Source organism: Astatotilapia calliptera, chromosome 3 (genome assembly GCF_964374335.1).
Source record: "Astatotilapia calliptera chromosome 3, fAstCal68.1, whole genome shotgun sequence".
In the NCBI taxonomy this organism is placed as follows: domain Eukaryota; kingdom Metazoa; phylum Chordata; class Actinopteri; order Cichliformes; family Cichlidae; genus Astatotilapia; species Astatotilapia calliptera.
In genome coordinates this window covers 41,071,108-41,079,277 of record NC_137424.1, presented here as the reverse complement: position 1 = coordinate 41,079,277, position 8,170 = coordinate 41,071,108, and positions in this window count along the sequence as shown.

Below are 8,170 nucleotides of genomic sequence, written 5' to 3'. Positions count from 1 at the left end.
ACAGTTGGTGTCGTAAACCACCGCCTCTGTTCAAAGATGGGTGTTCACAGTGGACATAGATGGCCTCTTTCAAACCATCTGTCCTCTCTGTCCAAAATGTGAACATTGGCATCCTCCAAAGAGTGACTTTTGTCCTTTAGATGCAGCTGGACTGCAGAGTCTTGTCCTGTTGAGGTGGCACTTCATCTCATGGGTTTCCCTGTCCAAGAAGCTCTTGTCAATATCATTTGTAGGTGGCCCGGTACTTCTGTTATATAGGGTATCTTATCAGATTAATTTGGTGAGCTGGTGCACTTTGTCTCAAGATGTTCTTCTCTTAAACCTAATGGTCCACATGGTACACAAATTACAGCCTTTTGGTTTGAAGCCTTTTGATGTATGCCATTAAAAGCCTTCTCCCCTTGGTTTTCTGTGCTTTGTCACTTTGTCCAAACAAGAACTTTCTGCCATTTAGCTTTGCAGTGAACAGCAGAGCTGGGTAGATTGATCCAACTATCAATCAATCTACCCAGCTTGAGTCGATACTACCGTGATAGGCTCGATACTTTGTTTCTAACCTCTAACTTCGGTATGTAGCCCACTAAATTGTGTTAAATCTTTTTTTAAAAAGAGTTTCAAAATATATAAAAAGCTGAAAAGTCTGCTTTGTTGTGTAGATTATTATCGTGGAAAGTAAAAATCCCTTTGACTTAGTAATCATTAAAATGTGTTTTGATTTTTTGGCAAATTGATGGTGATTTATCTCATAACTCATGACACACTGCTCTCTCCTACATAAGCTGGATTAATCAGTAGAAAATAACAGAATCTGTATTGGTATCAGCAATACTGTCCCTGTACTTAGTTGTTATCAGATTGCTAATAAAATCTTGCAGTGTCCCACAGCACCAGTGAACAGTGGATCAGATTGGTACCAAAGGAAAACTTGTGCATGTCTCAGAGATGACAGCAGCTTTGACAGTTGGTATTTTTGTTAAAGGTGTTTTTTCAATCTTTAAAAATTTCACTATTTTCCTACCCTTTAGGACTAAAATCAGCTTAAATATGATAGTTGGAATAATTGTGTTTATGAGTTGGAAAAACTGATGAAATTTTCACATCTCTTTTCTGTGTTCATAATTCTTATTTTTGACAGGATCCCCAATACCACTGGCTGAAATGTATCCTCAAACCATTCATCATGGGGTGATGAATGGTTCCTGCCTGTCAAACTGTGTTATCATTGGCATATTTTGTAGATTCAATTAAATAGATGGGAGCAAATAATATGGTTTTGCATCAGACTGCTAATAACCTTCTTTGTAAAATTGGTTCTTTGCTAAGCTAACCCTGTTGTCGTCCCTTAAGTATAGCTTTTTTATGCCTGTATGATTCATAGGTCAGTGTTAGGTGGTTTAAGAAAAAGAAAATCCTCAAAATAAAAGCTACGAGAACTGGACTGAAAATTAATAGTAAAAGGTTTCTTTTTAACAGCACATCATAAAACATTACTGTTAATTCAAGCAAGGTCTGAAAAATAGAGGTTGTCCCAGAACAAACCAGAAAGAGGAAAGACAATTTCATGTGATGACAGTTGGTGTGACATATGAAAGTTGTACATATACACTGTCTCTGTTCAGCAAGCTGAGCTGGAGAATGGAGCTCTGCAGGACTAATTTAGAGCCCAGTTGGATCCCTCGACAGCATTTCCTCTAAGTACCGCACACGTGATAAGTTCAGGGGAAAGCCGTGCAATCTTCTAACTGAGCAAACATGAAGCGATTATATCTGTTTAATGTGTAAGAGAACTGTATGCACAGAATATCCTCATGAGAAGATCCTCTGTGATTTAAAATGTATGAGTGTGTATTTGTGGGCAAAAAACACAATTGCAGTATTTCAGCACCGGCGTCTTCTAATGTATTGGATTTGCCAAAGAATCCCCAGTGATCAAGTCCAATTCAGCAGCACTGCCCTAATAAGCTCTGCACATCAAGGCTTTTCTGTTTTTCCCCCGCCTCTCTCCGCTTTGCTCCCGTACTCTTTTCCTTCCTCCTGCCTTTCCTTTTCACTGCCACCCATTAGCCAACCTAGCCCACACAATAGCACCCAATCACAACTGGCAATTTAAATTAGCTATTTTCTCTGTCTCTTGCGCTTCAAAACACCTCTCGACAGAATGGACCCTAGATTATTGGATCCCATTTATCTACGCGCACGGATTTGTGTGTATGTGTGTGTGTGTGTGTGTGTGTGTGTGTGTGTGTGTGTGTGTGTGTGTGTGTGTGTGTGTGTGTGTGTGTGTGTGTGTGTGTGTGTGTGTGTGTGTGATTTTCCCTGAATGCTACTCTGACCGTGTGTTCACACCGAACGCGATGGGCGCGTGAAAAAACGCCAAAACGCCCCTAACTTGACGCCTGCACATTCGCGACCTCTACGCGTGTCCAAGAAAAATCGCTCGCGCCCCAAAATATCATATTTTCACGCGCGTGAACCGGAAATGTGGGAGGGATGTGGGAGGAAGTTGTGCTAGACCGGTATCTTTGAAAGATGGCAGCTGTCGAGCTAGCGCTTGAAGAGAGAGTCTCCCTTCTTTATTTACTGTGGAGAGCAGAGCAGCGGCGTAAGAGACGTCCTCGCCGTACCTGGGTCCATCAGGTCCTCGAGACGCGTGATCAGTTTGGTGAGTTTCACCATTTGCTACAGGAGCTGCGCCTGGATGACGGCAGATTCCAGCGATATCATCGCCTGTCACTCGGCCAGTTTGAGGACCTGCTTTCCCGCGTCGGTCCCAGAATTGCCCGCCTAGACACCAATTACAGGCGCTCAATTCCACCAGCAGAGCGCCTGTCCATCTGCCTGAGGTTAGTAAAAGTGTTTAATACGGTAGTCCTGTAATGATACCTGCGCTAATATATGCTAAACCATCCATTTATACACTGCTAACATGGATGTGCTATGCTAAGAGTGAATGCTCTCGGTGTTTACCGATAGCAAACTGGTACGACACGACTTCACAATATTTGTAGTGATACACTGACGGTCTCATCAGGTCCCGATTTAATTCGATTTATGCTGTTATCAGTGTTTGAATGATAGCATGGCTGTGGTGTCATAGGTATGCTCTCGGTGTTTGCTGATATCAAACTTGTACTAGGACCAATGTGGGTTAACCTTTGTAGTGATACTCACTCCTTTTCACATCTAGACCTGGTTTAATTCTGGGATAGTTGAATATTTGTTTAAAATCACGGCAGATTGTTCCAGATTATACCAAATATATATCATGTAATTATCCTTATATTTACAAAATTTTCTATGCAAGATTCATGTTTTGTAATTTCTATAATGTATTTTGTAACTGAAGTACACATAATACTCATTTTGAACACTGTTGTCCAGGTTCCTTGCCACCGGGGACTCCTTCAGGACCATCGCGTTCAGTTTTCGAGTCGGTGTGTCCACGGTGAGCCAGATCATCCCCCAGGTAGCGACGGCCATCTGGGACTGTCTAGTGGACGATTTCATGGCTGTGCCTTCAACTCAAGACTGGCGGTCCATTGCAGAGGGATTCCAGGAGCGCTGGAACTTCCCTCTCTGCTGTGGAGCTCTGGATGGGAAGCACGTCCAGACGAAGGCACCCCCCAACTCAGGATCCATGTTCCACAACTACAAGGGAACTTTTTCCATTGTTCTCCTTGCGGTTGTGGATGCAGAGCATCGCTTCCGCGTCATTGATGTTGGGGGGTACGGGAGGACCAGCGACGGTGGTATCCTGGCCAACTCCACCTTTGGTCAGGCTCTTCGGGCTGGGACTCTCCATCTGCCTCCAGACCAGCCTCTACCTGGTGGAGAACACCGTGGAGCCCAGCCCCACGTCTTTGTGGCTGATGAAGCGTTCCCGCTGCGGCGTGAGCTCATGAGACCTTTCCCTGGACGCCTCCTCCCTTTACAGAAGAGGGTCTTTAATTATCGCCTTTCCAGGGCCAGGATGATAGTGGAGGGTGCCTTCGGTATCCTCTCCTCACAGTGGAGGTTGTATCGGCGCGCCATGGAGCTCCGTCCTGAAATTGCCGAGAAGTGTGTGAAGGCAACGTGTGTTCTCCACAACTTTCTGCGCTGTGTGGACGAGAGAGGGGCACCTGCTGTGGGAGGTGTGGCGCCTGCTGTGGTGGAGCCGTTGCAAGGCCTGGGTCGTGTGGCAGCAAACAACTCCTCCAGAGAGGCTGTCCTGGTGAGGGAGAAGTTCATGGCTCACTTCTCGGCAGAGGGAGCTGTGTCTTGGCAACCAAAGGAGTAGCCTGTTTGAAGTCTGAACGACTTCCCCACAACGGCTCTTTTAAGAGCCACCCACAAACCTCTAAAGAGTGTTCCTGTCTTTTTAACATTTTCTTAATGAATGGAGCTCTACTCCAAAATAAACTAACCTCTTTTTACTCTGCAACTTGTCTTCACTATGTTCCTATATACAGTGTGGTGCAAAAGTTTGGGCAACCTTATTATTAGTGTCTGTGAAGGTTCACAGTCATTATTTTCCTGTATGAATCGCTGTTACAGTAAAAAATGTTACTTACATATATCATATAGGAGACACACACATTGATATACACTACATATTTATGTTATTCCTCTTTTTTTGTGTTGCCAATTTATGCACCTGCTTCATTTAGTTTAAAGTTATTGCACTTTCTGTAAATCCAGTGAACTGCATTTCACTTCTCAAATATCACTGTGTGTCTCCTATATGATGTATTTAACTGACAATTTTTATTGTGACAACCAACGATTTGTACAGGAAAATAATTACTTTTCACAATGTTGCCCAAACTTATGCATCCCACTGTATTAGTATGTTTTGTTATTGGTGTAATATGAAATAAATTCTACTTTTGTCAAGTCCGGTGCCAATATTTGCTGTGTAGTAGAACAAAGACATTTGTCAGTATAAATGTTTATTTGATAAAATATATAAATTCAGTAACAAAAGGATAAATATATGACATCAACTATTTACAGACAGACAGGAATAAAATATACAAATTCAGTAACAAAAGGACATAAATAACATAAATATATGAGATCTAACTATTTACAGAGAGACAGGGATAAAAAGGACCCAGCTTGGAGTGGAAGAGCCTCAGGGAGAAGGAGGAGAAACATAAGAACATTGTTTCTGCCCTGGAGAGCTGCTGCCTCATCAGTAAACTACTGATCATTAGGGTCCAATGTTTCCAAATTTAGCACAGCTGTGCTGTTTTCAAAAACTGATTTATAAATTTGGAATTTCACGAATTCTCGTGTCTGAGGCGGCATAATAGGTAGCATCGTATAATTCTGGATGATTTGCCACAGCACTGATTAGTTTCTCCTCCATTTTGAATGCAGAATGAATGGCTTTGGCTGGATCTGCCCCTTTGAACTAGGTAACAGCCACGTCACCAGGCTCCTGATTGGTTGTCGCGGCGCGATTTTACGCTGGAGTTCAGATTTTTCCAACTCGAGCGGGGGAGGCGAAACGCGCGTATGCACAAAATGCAACACATAAACTCACGCGCGTGGATTTTTTCGCGAGTCAAACGCCTGAAACGCCCTACACTCACGCGCGTTTCTGGCGTTTTTGCGTTTTCGCAACGCCAAAACGCTTCCGAATTTTCGCGGGGGCCGCAATCGCGGGTCAGCGCGCCTTTCCATTGACTTTACATGTAAACCTGACGCTCCGCCTGCCTCTATCGCGTTCGGTGTGAACACACCGTGAGAATAAGAAAAGGGGAACAAAGAAAGAGGAGCCCAGCAATGACAGGGCCACACTCATTAGGCTTTCTAAAGCTATTATAGCAGAATTCCAGCATTATTCTGTCTAGAGCAATTAGTTTTTGCATATTCACTGCGTGCGTCGCTGATGACGGCGGTGTGCTTATACATGAAGACAGAGCGAATTAGACAGCCTGTCAGTTAGAGAATCCCTCGCCACCTCTTTCATTGCTCATTCCTTTTGAGTTGATGGCTGGGGAAATGGGTTAAAACACACACACATGCACGCACACACACAGAAACCTAATTAACAGACAAGTGCCATGTGGACGCTTTGCAAAATGTTTTTTTTTTTATGTTAAATTTATGCGTGTTGTGCCAGCATTTGGAATTAGCTGTCACGCATGCAACTTGGGTCCGTGTCCCAGCATGCATTTGGATTGTGTGATGTAGGTACCCTGGCAGCGAAGCGATGCAATAAACGCATTAGTCATAACAAGCTGCCCGCACAGGGAAGGAGAGAAAAACAGCTTCAGTAATAAAGCAAGTCACACTGAGGCTCCAGCGTGTGTGCGTTAATGTTCACGCGCATTATCTGTATCTTATATTCAAACTATCTGCTTCTGTTGTTTACACATATACACATACAGTCACACAACCTCACAAGGTCTTTCTTAAGAGAAAACCCAGCAGACAGCTGGGAGCCTTAGACCTCACTGTGACTGATTGTGAGTGTATACGACTCTGAAGGCAGTGACGCCTCTAACCCAGGGACAAATAAATCACCACGGTGAAGAGAAAAGAGAAGCAGGGGAAAAAGATAAAGAAGTCTTGCTGTGAAGAGCAAGACGGCTCCGTGTGCCAAAGAAATCAATTAGAGTAATGCGCAAAACACATTAAAAGGTTCCTCAAAGTAAAAAAACAACAACTCTGCATGCAGTAACAGGGTTCTTTAATTCATATGTGAGTACATGCTGTACCTACACATGCAGATCAGAAGGATGAGGGATGAAGAAAAGTCTGCGTTATCTTGTGTGATCCTGATCAGAAATGCTGATGCGCACAATGAAAATTCAAATACAGAGTGCGTAATACAGTACACTAATGCTACAACACGTATACGTTTGTACACGTTAAGGCAGAAAATCAGCTCACGGATGTGGTTTCGATTATTTCGTGGCTGTAACACACAGTCACGGTTAGAGGAAATCAATCAATCAATTTTATTTATATAGCACTTTTAAAAACAACAACTGTTGACCAAAGTACTGTACAATAAAATAATCAGATATTATTTAAGAGGAAAGTAAAATAAAAGATAAGAAAATAATAAGAATAAAATAATGACAGACTCATAGAGAATTAAAAGCCAAAGAGTAAAAATGGGTCTTTAAACGAGTTTTAAAAGTATCCAGTGTTGGAGAGGTCCTGATATGTAAAGGCAGTTTATTGCACAGTTTCTCCTCTGTGTTTTAATCTAGACCTAGGGACAACTAGAAGCATTTGGTCTGCAGACCTCAAAGATCTTGCCAGGGTATACCAATTTAAAAGATCAGAAAGATATATAGGAGCTAGTCCACGCAGTGTTTTAAAAACAAGCGTCAAGACCTTAAAATCAATTCGAAAACTTACTGGCAGCCAGTGTAGCGAGGCAAGTATAGAGGATATGTGCTCTCGCTCCCGCTTGCCAGTCAGAAGCCTTGCCGCAGCATTTTGAACCAGATGTAGTCGGCCAATAGATGATGAAGTAACACCAGAGTAGAGACTTGCAGATGTCGAAGCGAGAAGGTTTGTTGGCCCACTCATCCACCTCTACCTTGTCTCGGTGTTGTCTTTGGATCAAGCAGGGAATATCTACGTAAAAGCAGTTACATGGTCTACCTTCATCATCACCTAGATGCTAAGCTTGTTAAGTTTGTTTCTGGGATGGTGGTGTGAAACATGAAAGTTTGGCATCACCCAACAGAATCAAGGAGCTTAAAGACTGGCTTGTAGGAACAAAACCAACAGATATTAGCTTCTTGTTGTATTTAGCATGACCTGAAATTAGCAATTGAGCTCATAAACTCATTTTGAAAGTGTTTTGCTATAAAGACATCTGTGGGGAAATCTTTCTCTGTGACCTCAAAAAAGTCTTTTTTGCTCCTAGCTCATCATTAAAGTGAATAAATGTAAAGCATTTCTGAGATGGCTTCATTTTTCAGCTTTGTCTATCTGATGGGTTCCATTCTGTTTTGTTCAGAGTTTTAGTCAAAGCCATCACGAGATGGCTCATTTCCTTTTAAACATTGTTTTTAGCTAGCCAGAATTAGCACCATATTTAAGAAATGATGCTAGCTAGAATCGGATGATAATTCTGGCTAGCAGCATTACCTGGGTTTTAAATGCACCTTAGAACACACATGCATCAACACTACATATGAGCGGGCGGAGGGAGGTT